Source organism: Ailuropoda melanoleuca, chromosome 5 (assembly GCF_002007445.2).
Source record: "Ailuropoda melanoleuca isolate Jingjing chromosome 5, ASM200744v2, whole genome shotgun sequence".
In the NCBI taxonomy this organism is placed as follows: Eukaryota; Metazoa; Chordata; class Mammalia; order Carnivora; family Ursidae; genus Ailuropoda; species Ailuropoda melanoleuca.
In genome coordinates, this window is record NC_048222.1 from 31,836,041 (window position 1) to 31,852,795 (window position 16,755).

Sequence of the window (16,755 nt, forward strand, 5' to 3'; positions counted from 1 at the left end):
CCCTGCCTTCAGTTCTTTCGGGTATATACCCAGGAATGGGACTGTTGGATCATATGGTAATGCTGTCTAATTTTTGAGGAATTGCCATTCTATTTTCCACAGCTGGTGCTCTACTTTTACTCGCAACCTACGCTCCTCTGACAGTTTCCGCATTAGCCAGCATATTAGCTGTCACGCTCAAAAATGTAGGGCTAAACTCCTTGCTTTCAACCCCAGGAATGCAGATCAATCTGGAGGAAACTCAGTGGTGGCGTGCCATGGGGTTGGTTTTGACCCAGCTCATTTCAGTGTTTATATTAGAAATTTCGGGGCAAGGGGCACCTGGGTGGCGCAGTCGTTAAGCGTCTGCCTTCGGCTCAGGGCGTGATCCCAGCGTTCTGGGATCGAGCCCCACGTTGGGTTTCTCCGTTAGGAGCCTGCTTCTTGGAGCCTGCTTCTTCCTCTCCCACTCCCCCTGCTTGTGTTCCCTCTCTCTCTGGCTGTCTGTCAAATAAATAAATAAAATCTTAAAAAAAAAAATTCCTGGGCACCTGGCTGGCTCCGTTGGAAGGGTATGTGACTCTTGATCTCAGGGTCATGAGTTTGAGTCCCACGTTGGGTGCAGAGATTACTTAAATAAATAAAACTTAAAAAAAAAAAAGAAATTCCAATAAAGGTGTGTAGGTCTGCTAACCAAATACAGAGAGCATATTAAGATGAGAGGTCTGGCATACACAGAACAACAATTTCAAAATATTGTGACAGGAAGGAGTGATGCAGCTATAAAATTAGCTACTCCTCATGGAGTGCCTCAATGGACCAAGCACTGTGCCAAGTTCCTTTATGTATTATTTAATTGTCATACCTCTATGAGATCAGAAATAGGGACCCACTGGGGTGCCTAGGTGGTTCAGTCGGTTGAGCCTCTGCCTTCGGCTCAGGTCATGACCTTGGGGTCCTGGGATCCAGCCCTACATCCAGCTCCCTGCTCAGTGGGGAGTCTGCTTCTCCCTCTCCCTCTGCCCCTTCCCCCTGCTTGGGCTCTCTCTCTCTAAAATAAGTAAAATATATTTTTTAAGATTTTATTTATTTATTTGACAAAGATAGAGACAGCCAGTGAGAGAGGGAACACAAGCAAGGGGAGTGGGAGAGACAGAAGCAGGCTCCCAGCAGAGCAGGGAGCCCAATGTGGGGCTCGATCCCAGGACCCTGGGATCATGCCCTGAGCCAAAGGCAGCCGCTTAATGACTGAGCCGCCCAGGCACCCCTAGGTAAAATCTTTTTTTAAAGATTTTATTTGAGAGCTAGCGACAAAGATAGCAGGAGAGAGCACAAGTGGGGAGGAGAGGGAAAAGCAGGCTCCTTGCTGAGCAGGAAGCCAGACCCCGGGATCATGACCTGAGCCAAAGGCAGCCGCTAAACCGACTGAGCCACCCAGACGTCCCATAAATAAAATCTTAAAAAAGAAAAAGAAATAGTGACCCACTTTACAGACGAGGAAATTGAGACTCAAAGAAGCTAAGTAAATTACCCACCCTGAGCTTCCAGTCAAAAGAATCTGACCCCAAAGTTCATACTCTTTCCACCGCACCGTGCCGTCTCCTACTCGATTACACCAACAAAATGAACACAAAAGGGGTAAATGACCCCGATACAGTTCACAGCAAAGCTAGAGGAGACCAGGCTTGTTAAACGTTCATGACATCAAGATCTTGGCATTTTTGCTGAACTTAAAGGACAGTGATAGAACTCTTACACGAGATCACATAACCTCGGCCCCACCGATGGTATAGTGACCACATTCAAAGAGCTAGTCCCCTACCGTGCACCCCACCAGTCAGTGACATCGAGAGGATGTGGCCAATTCCAGATCGGGGCCTCTCTAAACAGCTCTCGTGAGGCAGCCTAGGCACACAAGGAACTGCAGGTGTTCAAAGCATACAGCCTGAGGGGTTTCGCCGTGTGTGTGTAAGCTGCGACACCATCACCAGTGCTTGCCCCCGCCACCCTGCTTCCACAGCCCCCCGCAGCCGCTAAGGTGCTTGTGGTCACTGTTGAGTCGTTGTGTTGTTTACAACGTTGTACAGGTGAGATCACCCAGCACGGGCTCTTGGGTGCTTTCAGCTGGCTTCTTTCACTCAGTGTAATTATTTTGAGATTCATCAGCCTTGTTAAGTATAGCAATAGGTTTGGTTTGGTTTTTGTTTATTTTTCTGATTAGTATTCTTTTTTTTTAAGTTTTTTTTTTCTTTTTAAGATTGTATTTATTTGGGAGAGAGAGAGAGCGTGCACAAGCAGGGGGAGGGGCAGAAGGAGAAGCCGACTCCCCACGGAGCAGGGAGCCCCACTCGGGGCTCGATCCCAGGACCCTGAGATCATGACCTGAGCCAAAGGTGGACACTTAAACGACTGAGCCACCCAGGCGCCCCTTTTTTTAAGATTTTATTTATTCATCTGAGAGAGACGGAGAAAACACCAGCACCCGGGGAGAGGGGACAAAAGGAGAAGCAGACTCTGTGCTGAGCCGGGAGCCCGCCGTGGGGCTCGATGATCCCCAGACCCCGAGATCAGGACCTGAACCCAAGGCAGACGTGTCACCGACTGAGCCCCCAGGCGCCCCACTGACCAGTGCTCCGTTGCACGGATATACCATGGTCTGCTTATCCACTCACCGCTGACGGACACTCGGGTTGTCTTCAGATCTCAGCTGTTACAAAGAAAGCTGCTATGGACACTGGTCCTTAAATGGACAAACCCTTTAACTGATCCTGAGGGAACTAACTTGGAGTTGAATGGCTAGGCCGTATGTTTAACTTTTTAGAATCCTGGCAGCTGTCTTCCAAAGTACCTGTCCGGTTTTCCATTCCCACCGGCAGCGGAGCGTTTCAGGTGCTCCACGCGCTCCCCAGAACTTCGTAGGGCCTGGGTTTGAATTGAGCCATTCTAGGAAGTGTGAAGGGGTCAGACAAGCACTTTTTAAAAGGGTCCTATGACAGGGGCGCCGGGCGGGCTCAGTATGGGGGCATGAGACTCTTGATCTGGGGGTCGTGAGTTTGAGCCCTATGGTGGGTGTGAAGCTTACTTTAAAAAAAGAGTGGGACACCTGGGTGGCTCTGTCAGTTAAGTGGCCAACTCCTGATTATGGCTCAGGTCATGAACTCAGAGTTGTGGGATTGAGCCCCGTTTCTGACTCCAAGCTCTGCAGGGAGTCTGCTTGAGGTCTCTCTCTCTTTCTCCCTCTGCCCTCCCCGCCCCCCCCCCCCGCTCTCTCTCTCTCAAATAAATACATAAATCCTTTTTTTTTTTTTAAGGTGACATTACAAAGCAAAAAGTGTATGGAAGAAAAAGCTAGAAGGGGAAGGATCTGGAACCAGGACCCACAGAGAACTGGGAGTATTTGGTTTGGAGGAAGATGGGTATCTCAAATATCTGGAAAAGGGATTCGATGTCCATGTTGTTTGAGAAGATGCAGTGGAACCTGCGGGAAAGTCACGGGCGGACGGACTGCTTCATCAGAGGACCTTCTGACGCAGCCTCTCAAAGGCAGAATGGGCGTGTGAGGAAGTGGATCTCTGTCTTCAGAAGAATCAGGCAGCCAGATTGGGAGCGTTTTCCTCTCAGGGGTGGTCAATTCAACTCCGTTCACCTCGGTTGAGCACCTACCATGTGCTGGGATGGGATGGGATGAGAGGATACAAAAGCAGACATTACCACGCTTTTGCCTAAATACTAACATGCAATTAGAGCTCTGGCAAAGCTATGGGCAAGGGTGATGGGAGGGAGAGGGAGGTGGCGCTTCCCAGCGGAGGCGGCATTGACCTGTGTCTCCCAAGGGCAGTAGGGTGCTCAGAAAGAATTCCTAAGCAGGGCGGGGATGTGCACCTTCCAGTTTCTACCAGCCTAAGATTAAGCTGCTTACAAAATACATCATACATACATGCATACATGCATATGCGGAGAGTCCGTCAGGAGGGGCCTAGCAATATAAACCAAGGTCTCTTCTTAAAGAGGAATAACATTCAGCTGAAATACAATCGGGGGGGCATGCTCACATATGATATAGAACGATCTCCGAGATATATTAAGTGAAAAAAGCAAGGTCTAGGGGCGCCTGGGTAGGGCAATTGGTTAAGCATCCTGCTCTTAGTTTGGGCCCAGGTCCTGATTCGGGGTCGTGAGACTGAGCCCCGAGGTGGGCTCCACACTCAGCGCAGTGTCTGCTTAAGACTCTCTCCCTCTCCCCCTGCCTTATCCCCTGCCCGTGTGTGTGCTCTCTCTCTAAAATAAATAAAACTCAATCTTTGGGGGCGCCTGGGTGGCTCAGTCTGTTAAGCGTCTGCCTTTGACTTAGGTCATGATCCCAGGGTCCTGGGATCAAGCCCCACTGTTGGGCTCCCTGCTCAGCAGGAAACCTGATTGTCCCTCCGCCCCTCCCCCTGCCCATGCTTTCTCTCTTTCTTTCTCAAATAAATGAACAAATAAAATCTTTTTTAAAAAATAAATATTAAAAAAAAAAGCAAGGTCTAGACACTGCATATGGTGAACTACCATTTGAATTTTTTAAAAGGGGTTTGGTGAGTTAAAAACACACACCCAGAGTTTTATTTGCATAATATCTTATACGTCTGGCCTAGGAACATAGGTTGCTTTTGAGAGAGGAAGTGGCTGGGAGACAGGTGCGGGAAAGAAACTGTCTGACATACCCTTCTGCATCTTTAGAACTTTAACTGTGTAAGTGAATTGCCTATGAAAAATAAAATTAAAATAAAACCAAAAACATTAAAGGCACCTGTCTACTTCAGCATGTTTTCCCGGAGCGCCTTCCCCAGCCTCTTCCTTCGCGCTCACTTCCCTCCATTGAACCAGGCGTGTGGACGAGTCTTCCCTTCAGAGGAGGCCCCCTAGGGAGTTTCTAGTTCTTTCCTCCTGCCTCTGCAAGGTATGCATCATCTAGACCAATTTTTCTCCAACATTAACGTCCATTAATGTAATCAATTTGGTATCTTGTAAAAATCCGGATTCTGATTCAGTAGCCTACTGGGGCTCCCGAGATTCTGCATTTCTAAGCGGCACCCAGGTGGAGCCAATGCTACTGGTCTCAGACCACACTCTGAGCTGGGAGGGTCTAGGGGTCCGTGTGCGCCGTGGTGAGGCTCATGGGTTAAGCTGCGCTGCTCCAGAGAAGAGGCAGGGGTAGGATGGGGGGGATTCTGGTGGAGGGAGACATGCCCATCCCCAGGCTGGGCTGAGCCCGTTAGCACTGCCAACAGAGTGGGGACCCCCACCATCACCCGCGGTTTCCATCCCCACCTAACCACTCTCCTGCCTGACTGACCTCCCCCCACCCCCACTGCCTCCCTTGAAGAGAGGCCCAGACAGCGGGTGGGACCACATGGTGCCTCAGAGGGAGCCGGAAGGGAAGATGCGCTGGGTTACAGCACTGTGCCCTGCACAAGGCCGCTCACCCTACACTTCACCAGCCTGAGAAATAAATGCCTTTCCTTTTCCTTCCTTCCTTCCTTCCTTCCTTTTTCTTTCCTTCCTTCCTCCCTCCCTCCCTTCCCTTCCCTTTCTTCCTTTTTGTGCTTCCTTCCTTCCTTTCTTCTCTTTCTTCTTTCTTTCCTTCTTCCTTCCTTCTTTTCTGTCTTACTCTCCTTCTCCCTCCCTTCCTCCCTTCCTTCCTTTTCTACCCCCAACGTGGGGCTCGAACTCATAACCCCAAGATCAAGGGTCACATGCCTTTCTTATTTCTGACGGGCTAATGGTGGCTCCAGGCCACCCCCTCTCATGCCCTCCTTGAACATTCAGAAGCCAAACCAAACCTCCCACAGAAAATGAAACCAGACAGCATCTGACAAAGCCATTCTCCCTGGGTGAAAAGCAGATGTCCTGAATCCAGGTATGGCAGGACCACCTGCCCCGGCAGAAAGCTGATGGGCCTCCAAAGGAGCTCTCACTTGCCCAGGATGAGAACTGACCTGTGAACCTGGAAGTCGAGCTGCTTAGCGCCCCACCGCACCCCATCCCCCAGGCGACAGGGTAGTTTCCTAGGCCACACACGTGGGTTTCCCTAATGAGGCATTTTCCTGTATGACAAAGCCCTGCTCTTGCCCACTGCCAGAGAGAAATCAGTGTGGTTTAAGTTCTGGAGGGAAACCAACAGGCACATTCCCTCAAGGCTGACACCACCCCTGGCTGGAGCAGTGCCCCCTCGCCCAGGGACCCCTGGAGAAATGCCAAGAAAGGCACCCCCTCTCCCCACATCATCTCCACCCACCCATGACCAGGCCCGAAATTGCACCACGTACATTCATTCTTTGAGGATGAGAAATGGCCTCTCTTAAAATACTCCCACCCACAGGAGAGGTAATACTTTAAGCTGTTATCAGTCATCTACACCTTAATGTGAATTAGCTGATTCGTCCTGGAATGTTTCACCTGGAATGGGCCTGGTCCAATCTCTCTTTTTGCAAGTGAGAAAAACCTCAGCCCAGAGTGGAGGGGATGTGCCAAAGGTCGAGCAAAAAGGCAGTGGCCCGGTCATGATAGGGATGAGGTGCGAGGGCAGGATTGTACAAAGGTGACCGGGGCGACAGGGGAACCCCAATGTCACCGAGAAGAGCAGGGGCACCATCAAGGTCGCACTTCACAGACGAACTCAGAGCTGCACCAAGGTTGCCCCCGTGAGAAGGTAGGAGGCAGAGCCAAAAGCAGGTCTCCAGCCCACCCCACCCTTGAACATAAAATTTCCTCGAAGTCTCTGGTTTTATCTTAGAGTTCATTCAGAAGCAACAGTCCACTCTAAAATACATTCTCGTTTGTTTTCACATAAAAAGAATAGTGAGAATAAACTGGTGGTTGCTGGAGGGGAGGTGGGGAGGATGGGCAAAGTAGGTAAAGGGGATTAAGAGATTATAAAATAAATTTTGTTAAACAGGGGCACCTGGGTGGCTCAGTCGGTTAAGTGTCCAACTCTTGATTTTGGTTCAGGTCATGATCTCAGGGTCATGGGATCGAGCCCCACTTTGGGCTCTGTGCCCAGAACAGAACCTGCTTGGGATTCTCTCTCTCCCTCTCCCACTGCCCTAACACCCAACTCTCTCTGAACAAACAAACAAAAAACCCAAACAAATAAATAAAATCTTTAAAAAAAATTTTTTTAAACATAAAATTTTCTGGGGGCGCCTGGGTTTTAGCGTCCAACTCTTTGATATCAGCTCAGGTCATGATCTCATGGATGGTGGGATCAGCCCCATGTCAGGCTCCACACTCAGCAGGGAGTCTGCTTCTCTCCTCCCTCTCCCTCCGCCCCTCCACTCTCTCTCTCTCTCTCTCTCTCTCTCTCAAATAAATAAATATTTTCTAAAAAAATCTTTGGGCATAAAATTTTCTTTAGTTAGATTTATTTAGCCAGATACCATTTTCCACTTGCCACATAGGCTGTTTGTGTTTCCGAGGAAGATACTTGGATGGCTGGGACGGGGTGAGGAGGCTTCGCACTGTATTCCCATTTGCCCCTTCTTTTTTCTTTTTTTAAGTCATCTCTACACCCACCGTGGGGCTCGAACTCACAACCCCGAGATCAAGAGTCACATGCTCTACCAACTAAGCCGGCCAGGTGCCCCGCCCCTTTGTACCTTTTAAAATTTTGTGCCATCTGCAAATACGACCTAGTCAAAAAATAAATAAAATTGAAACCAAAAAATGTAGGTGGGTTGGGGTATGGGGGACAGACCCTTTTGCTCTGATGGGAAAGAACGCACGCAGGGACATACACACGCACCACTGTGATAGACATCCTCACGTTCACTGTGCACCCCTTTCCCGAGCAAGGTCGCTCTGGGGGGCTAGCCCACGGCTGGGGGGAATGGCGGGGGCATATGCACGGCCACGGCATCTGTGCGGACCCTGAGGGGCTGGGCCTGAGCGGCTCACTGTCTTTGAGGGCCTTGCTGACTGAACCAAGACCAGGAGCTAGATTTCCTCCTTCCCAGTCTGGTGACCTCCTCACACCACCTCGAGAAGCATCGCTCAGTAATTAATAGTAAAACATGGGGCACCTGGGTGGCTCAGTCGGTGAAGTGTCTGCCTTCAGCTCGGGTCATGATCCCGGGGTCCTGGGATCGAGCCCCATGTCGGGCTCCCTGCTCAGCGGGGAGCCTGCTTCTCCCTCTCCCTCTACTGCTCCCCCTGCTTGTGCTCGCTCTCTCTGATAAATAAAATCTTTGAAAATAATAATAATAGTAAACCAAAAGCTGCTGCCCCCGGAACGCGTGGCTTGGGCCTGGCTCGGGCACACAGCTCCTTCAGCCCCGAGGCGCCTCACCAGCCCTCCGCTGTCTCCTCAGCCACGTGGTAGACAGGACTCGTGGGCCTGTCGGCACGAACCTCGCCCACGGTCACACGCCCTCACCCGGCAGGGGGCAGAGAGAAGATCCGAACCAGAGGTACATGCATATGTACATTTATTAAGCCCCTTCTGCGTGCAGAGCCACTGTGCCAGTCGCTTAGAGGTGTTTTTACCAGGCCATCTCATCGACCTGCGTTGAACCTAAGAGGAGATGGGGGTGAGGGTGTCACTGAGGGGACAGTCCCTGCCCTGGAGAAGCTGGCAATATGTGTCAGCTTCTTAGATGGCCACAGCAATCCCTCCATTTGGGCCACACGTCACAGTGTTCAAAGCCCTCGATCTATCTCATTTAATCTTCTTGACAATCCCGCCAAATCAAGTTCACGATCTCTGCTCCGGGATGAGGAAAGCAAAGCTCTCCAGGTCACACGGGGCTGTCCCCAAGATCATGCAGTCAGCCCGGGAGGGGCTGGAACCTGACCTCGGGTCTCATGACTCGGTCTGTGCGGAGGGGGGATGACAGGCTGCTTGCACAGCCCGGGCTCAGTGGCCACTCGGGCAGGAGGACTCCCTCCCCCCTCGGAAATCATTGCAATCCTGCAAATGAAAGGGGCTGTTATTCAGGGTTTTCGTCAACCGGGGAAATTCACAGTGGAAAAACGACCAGGGATTCAGCACGGCTGAAAAGCAGCAGCCCAGTTATACCCAGACATTACTTATACAGTCGGCAGACGATATTTGGAGTGCAAATAGACACAGAGACTTCTTGCAATAACCCCGCAGCCCCTGGGCAGGCAGCAACTGGCTGCGACCCCAATGCCGGAGGGGTTCAGAGGAGGACACGGCTCCCAAGTCTGTCTTCTCGGTCAGAACACAGTGGGGGGGGGGAAGCAACAAAAACCAATGGGTTTGGGGGAAAGTAGAGTGGGGGGATCGTTGGGAGGAAAGGGGCTTGGTGAGGGCGACAGGGCAGTGGGGAGGCCCGCAGGGTATGTGGGTGTATGTGTATTTCTTTTGGAGGAAAAGGTTGATTCTAGATGCCCAAGAGCCAGTAGAGCAGTTGGGGTAAGAAGCACACCGAAGGGGAGAGAGTGGTCCAGAGGGGAGATAACGCAGGAGGTTTGAACTTGCAGTGAAATTACCTTTCAAGAAACAAAGAGAACTAAGACCCAAGGCTGTGGTAGTGGGTTCTTACGTGTTACTGAGGGCCTGACTGCCATGCCCTGGACTATGAAGAAGGCCTCTAGGCTTGGTGATCACTCACCTTTCCAGAATCTGCTCCAGGCACTACAGTGCGGCAGTGGGCTCATGGGTGTTAGAACCCGGAGGCCCGGGTGCACGTCCCAGCTCGGCAGCAACCCTAAACATCCCAGGGCTTTAGTTTCCTCACCTGTAAGATGGAAGTGACCACAGTACTTGCCATGCTGCTATTTTGAGGATTAAGCCCATGAACATATGTTAAATACTGAGAAGAGACCTGTCCTAGAATAAACGTTCGATATTATTCCTATGAAAAAGTCTTTTCCACTCCCAACCAATCACACTCCTCTCCCCTGCACACTTGGCTATCCAAGCTCTTCTGCCACTTTTCCCCCCACTTATTTGCCACTTATTTATATGTGTTTCTTGATATTAAACTGTAAACATCTGGCACATCATAGACATTTATTAAGTGAGGAAGGAAAGAAAGAAGGAAGGAAGGGAGGGAGGAAGGAAAAGGAAAGGCATTTATTTCTCAGGCTGGTGAAGGGTAGGGTGAGCGGCCTTGTGCAGGGCACAGTGCTGTAACCCAGCGCATCTTCCCTTCCGGCTCCCTCTGAGACACCATGTGGTCCCACCCGCTGTCTGGGCCTCTCTTCAAGGGAGGCAGTGGGGGTGGGGGGAGGTCAGTCAGGCAGGAGAGTGGTTAGGTGGGGATGGAAACCGCGGGTGATGGTGGGGGTCCCCACTCTGTTGGCAGTGCTAACGGGCTCAGTACATTGGGCATAGAGCTTACTTTAAAATAATAAGTTTACTACAGAAAGCTGGGATACCCAGAAGGCTCAGTTGGTTAAGCAGCTGACTTCCACTCAGGTCATGATCTCTAGGTCCTGGGATCAAGTCCCACATCAGGCTCCCTGCTCAGCGGGGAATCTGCTTCTCCCTCTCCCCCTGCCCCTCTCCCTCCCCCTCGCTCGCGTGCACACTCTCTCTCTCAAATAAATAAATTTTTTAAAAGATTTTATTTATTTATTTGACAGAGAGAGAGAGCACAGGCTGGGGGAGTGGGAAAGGGAGAAACAGGGTCCCCCCTGAGCAGGGAGCCTGATGCAGGACTCCATCCCAGGACCCTGGGATCATGACCTGAGCCAAAGGCAGACGCCAAGCCGAATGAACCACCCAGGTGGCCCTAAATAAAATCTTTTTAAAAAAAAGTTGACTATGGAAAGTCATCAAGGTGAAAAGAAACCATACGGCCCTCAACTTCTATAGGCACACCTTCAAATCCTTCCCACAAAGCTGTGGGGAATGGAGTTTACAAAAATCACATAAGCTGCAATCCCAGCCGTCGTGGAACTGACAATCTATGCTGCACGATGGGACATGACATGTGAAAAACAGCTGTAGAACAAGGTTGCAGCGCTTGCCAGTCAAGGGACAGTCAGAGCCGCTGGAAGTCCAGAGCCGGGAGAGGGCAGAACAATATGGGTTGAGTCACAAGTGCGTGTGTCATCCTTGCTGAGGTAAAGTAGGATTGTAGGTAACAATAGGAAAATGTCACAAAGCAGGACGAGCCAGTGCATGTCTCGGATTGGTGGGCCCAGCCGTGGGTGTGAGGTTCAGAGGATGAGAGAAAGAGAAGGCTTTTTGCTCGTGGTCAGGGTAGGCTTAGTGAGAGAGGGTGGGATCTAAGTCCAGAGTCAGGGTCCCTCAGAGCTCATACTGGATTGGAGCCCCAAGTGTTTAGAGTTCACTTTTTATCTTCCCTGTGCTGTGAGCTCTTCTAGATGTTGGTTTCTGATAACTTTATCATTATTATTATTATTATTATTATTATTATTTTAGAGAGAGAGAGAGCAAGCATGGGGGGAGGGGCAAAGGGAGAGGGAGAGAAAGAGAATCCCAAAAAGACTCCCTGCTGAGTGTGGACCTGGCCATGGGGCTGCTCTCCTGACCCTGAGATCATGACCTGAGCTGAACCCAAGAGTCGGATGCTTTAAATGACTGAGCCCCCCAGGCGCCCCTCTGATAACTTATTATGCAAGTAACATGCTTTCAGAGAAGGAGAAGGAGGAGGAGAAGGAAAAGAGAATACAGAGAACCAAAGAGAAAAAATAACCTGGGGCGCCTGGGTGGCACAGCCGTTGAACGTCTGCCTTCGGCTCAGGGCGTGATCCCGGCATTATGGGATCGAGCCCCACATCAGGCTCCTCTGCTATGAGCCTGCTTCTTCCTCTCCCACTCCCCCTGATTGTGTTCCCTCTCTTGCTGGCTGTCTCTATCTCTATCGAATAAATGAATAAAATCTTTAAAAAAAAAGAGAGAGAAAATAACCCATAGTCCCATCCTCCTCCCCCAAAAAATCACTCCATATTTTGGGGCGTGCCCACCCCTCACCCATTCATCCATCCTTTGTGCACCCACTCACCCCTCAAACTACCCATTCATCCACCTATTTATTCATCCCTCCATCTGTATCCGAGTTCTTAGTTGCAAACAACAGAATCCACTCTAACAGAAAAGGAACTTAGTAAAAAATATTCAAGGGGTGCCTTGGGTGTCTCAGTTGGTTGAAGGACCGACTCTTAATTTCGGCTCAGGTTGTGAGCGGAATTGAGCCCTGCACTGGGCTCCGTACTCTGGAGTCTGCTCCAGATTCTCTCTCCCTCTGCCCCTCCCCCTACTCGCACCGCGCTCGCGCTCTCTCTCTCTCTAATAAATAAATAAACTCTTTAAGCTAAACATTCAGTGGCTGACAGAAGAATCCAGAAGGGAAGATAGGCACAGAGGCTCAGAGATGGTGCCCAAACCACCGGGGGGGTACTTTTCTAACCAAGCCACCCTCGCAGCTATCAGCATGATTTCTGCAACTTGCTTCAAGTCACCCCCTTCGACAATGGTGGAAACTGGACCTCAGAACACCCCTCCTGTTGCTCTGAAGGTCAGATGCCTTCTCCAGCCCCCTTCCCCAGGATGCCCGCTTCCTGTTGCTCTCTTCCAAATCGAAACCTCACATAGATGCATCTGATTGGTGGAGCCTGGGTCACGTGCCAACACCCTAATTGCAAAGGGGTCTGGGGAAGTCAATTTCTGGCCTTTACTTCAGAGAAGTGAGATTTATGATCTAGGGAAAACCCACAAACACCAGAAAGTTACTCAAAAGGTACTGGTGACCATAATGCCTGGCAAACGTCCCTTACCCTCTGCATCGTTTTCTCCTTCCAACTATAGAATGGTGTCAATTGCATCAGTCTCCGAATCTCCAGCGCCCGCACGCTGCGGGCAGTCCGCATACGAGGAAGGAAGGGAGACAGAGAAGGCAGACATCACACATTTACATGCTGCCTTCCTAAACAAGGTTGGAGGAAGACCTTACGTTTACAGAGTCCATACGGCTCCCCAGGCCTCCTGTGGATTCTGAAGGAAGGAGACTCCCTTGCTCAGCACCAAGCACAGAGCTGTCCTTTCACCCCCGCCAGACTCCTGCTCTGCCCCTGGCGTGCGGCATCTGGACCACAGGGAATGTCCTGGGGAGCCACTCACTTTCTCTGTAGCCCACCTGTTGGCCTAATGTTACTCAGGCTGTCACTGACTCTCCTCCCCTCCTCAATCGCAGAGTTTCCTGAGGTTTTAAGTAGTCTCTGAAGGCCAGTCTGGAACAGTTGCTGCAAAAGGCAACGTTAGAGGCCTCCCAAGGTGATAAAGATCACGGGCACCACGTTCAAGCGGGTCTGTTCAAATCAGTCTTGTTCTTCACGGTCAAGGTGTGCCGTCACGGAATTATCGGGGTCCTGCCTTTTAGACGTTTATGCGGTAGTTTAATTTTTTTTTAAAGATTTTATTTATTTATTCAACAGAGATAGAGACAGCCAGGGAGAGAGGGAACACAAGCAGGGGGAGTGGGAGAGGAAGAAGCAGTCTCATGGCGGAAGAGTCCGATGTGGGGCTCGATCCCATAACGCGGGATCACGCCCTGAGCCGAAGGCAGACGCTCAACCGCTGTGCCACCCAGGCGCCCCGGTAGTTTAATTGTTAAGAGGCGATGGGGCGCCTGGGTGGCACAGCGGTTAAGCGTCTGCCTTCGGCTCAGGGCGTGATCTCGGCGTTATGGGATCGAGCCACATCAGGCTCCTCCGCNCGAGCCCCACATCAGGCTCTTCGGCTATGAGCCTGCTTCTTCCTCTCCCACTCCCCCTGCTTGTGTTCCCTCTCTCGCTGGCTGTTTCTATCTCTGTCGAATAAATAAATAAAATCTTTAAAAAAAAAAAAAAAGAGGCGAGATACACACACTTAAATGACAAGCTCTCTTGCTGCCAAATAAGGTAGGAGAAAGTCCCCGCTCCCAGCTCCCAGGGCGTGGGGATGGCCAGGCCCCGCAGGTTAGGCAAGAGGAGCCAAGGCCTCGGAGAAGAGGGGCTGGGGGATGAAGGGGCCTGGGAGCCACCGGCAAGCTGCGTTCATCCCTAACCCCTCCAAAGCAGGTCCGGCCCTGCATCATCCACAAATTGCTCTAACGTGGTGAACCCCTCCTAATCATGGCTGAACGTTTTGGGGGTTATCTGGTTGTGGTCCGTCCCCTCCCCTCCACCACGAGCTGGCTGCTATGACCTAGGACGGTGCTGGGTGGGCAGAGGCTGGTGGGGACCAAAGTCGGGGCGAGGCGTCAGGGAGGGCGAGGCTGAGAACCGTCACAAAGACAGCCTGAAGCCTCCTCCTCACTCCTTTCCCCCAGGGAGGAGCCGCTGATGTGTTTCTGGAGTGTTCCAATCCAATTAGTGCCCTCCCCTGCTCGGAGGAGGGGCCCAAGCCACCACTCCCCTCCCTGTGGTGGAGACGGGGTGGGGAGGGGGTGCTGAGGAGGTCTGAAAGCCCTGACCCAGCGCCTCCTGGCAGCGCGGCTGGCCCGCCTCTACACACAGGCTGCTATGACAGCGCCCGTTTCTAGGCGACTGTTCTGGGGAATGGTCTGTTTTGGCAACCAGAGGGCCCCTGGGTAAAGGGGGCCGCCGGCCGCGGCGCATTTGCATAGCAACCTCCTCCCCGCCCGCAGCCGCGCGCGCCTTTGCGGCGGGGGCCGCGCGGCTGGGCGGCTCCGGCGGCAGCCCCTGCCCTGCGCCCGGTCCGACCCCAGGCCCGCCCGGTGCCGGCGCCGCCCCGTTGCCCCCTCTTACCTCCCTGGGTGGTGGAAGCGCCGTGCGGAGCTAGGGCATTTCCGGAAAGGCTGGTGGTGTCCTAGGGAAGTGGGGAAATGATGCTTGGGGACCAAACNGTGAATTTGGAAATGGGTAGGCCTGGTAAAAATATGTTACCTAGAAAAATCAGGCGGTGATATTCCTAGGAAATATTATCAGATACTTGCAGGAGGAACTTGGTGACATAGTAGCATCTGAATTTCAGAAGAAACCGAAAGGGAAGATACATAGGTCTTCCTGGAGGACCCTCTCAGCCCTGCACAGGCCAGCCCCACCCCAACCACATCTGCTATCTTGAGTCTGTGATGCCAGTGGAGATACCAGGCTCTGAACACACAGACATTAACTGCCCAAGGACACATGCCCTGGGCTGGAACCCGAGAAGGGGGTTGGGCAGGGGCAGGTCACCTCAGCTGAGCGATCACATTCCCTGGCAGCTGTCCAAGGGGCAGCTCTGGCTGCACCTGTTTGTGGGGAGATTTGCTTTTATCAGTGTTGACACAGCAGCCTGGCCAGGGAGTAGCAGAGTAATAAATAAATGAGAGAGGGAGAGGAAAAAAAATGCAGGAGCCACCGAGGCGAGGCAAAAATGCTGAGGTCTTTTTTTGCTTGTTTTATGTCAGCGCGTTCAATCCAGTTTCCCCACCCCTGAAATCTCCGAGGATCACAGAACGGCCTTGGCGTGGGACCTCTGGGTCTTAAAGAGATAGAATTGCAGATCGGGAGCTCCTAAAGATTCCTGGGTGCCAGTGTCCCTCACCGGCAGAGCTCAAGGTTACTTGGTATCCTCACCTGCCGCTTAACAGTTTGTCAGGAAACTCAAAAGGAAAGGAGTTCCTTCCTCCCTCTGCCAAGTTTCAGCATGGGGAGACAGCCTGCTTCACGTGTGGGTTTGGGAGTTAGTCAAACCGAGGATGAAACCGTGGTGCTGTCTAGCTGTGTGATCTGGGGTATGCTAACTAACCAGCCTGAGCCTCAGCTCCTCTCCAGAAATGGGAAAAACAAAACCAACTATTGTCGCAAGGATGCAAGTGATGATAGAAGCCGAGGCTTAGAATAATTCCTCAGTATATATGTTCACTTGGTTGCCATTATTACCGATCAACAGCCCCTGGAGGTTTTTTTTGAAAATGTCCCTCCCCCACAAAAAGAAGAAAAAGACAAACTGATCTGTTTCAGAAACGACAGAAGAGCCCGCAACATTCTTTGTCTCTGGAGCAGGACCAAACGTGACCTTAGTTTCTCTGCCTTGCTTCCGGTCTTCAGGGGCTGCAAACCAACTCGCCCCGTTCTAGTCCAGTTCGGGGCATAAGTGGGACGCAGACAAACCTGGTCATCAGAGGCCACCTGACCAAGCCCAGCAATAAACTGCGTTTGTAAAAATTACTCGCAGTGAGTCACTCGAGTGTTTCAGACACAGAGGTAGTTTCTGCAGAGGGCAGGCTAGTGTCACTGCAGCTAAGAACGCAGGTTGTGCTGTCAGATCACTGGACTCTCACCCCAGCCTCAGCATCTGTCTGTGACAGGTTATTTAACTTTCATAAGTCTTGCTTTCTTTATCTGTACAATGGGCATAATAAAGTCCCAGAAGCTTGTTGTGAGGATTGAACGCATGAAAAAAGCTTGTAGTCAGTGCGGGACCCAGAGAAAGTGCTTCAACGTGTCAGCACTGGCGGTCATTGCTGTCTGATGAATGTGGCCAGGGACTGTGTCATATTCATCCCCGTATCCCCGGATCCTCAAACAAAGCCTGGCGTTGAGTCGAGTACAGTAATGTTTGATGAATGGATGAATACAAGGCCCCTGCCCTCAAGAAGTTAAATCTACCCAGGAAATAGAAGGCGGAAAGTGCCGATGGCACTCAGGCGCAGGAGACAGCAGAGGGTTAAAAGCCATCCTGCCAGTCCCGAAGCCCCAGAGGCAGACAGTCCCTTTGATCCCTGTTTCATCTATCCAGGATGCTTTCAAGAGAGGAAAACAGGAAGTATCCTTGATAGCCCAGCTTGCTCTGTTTTGTTTTGGTTTTTTTTTTTT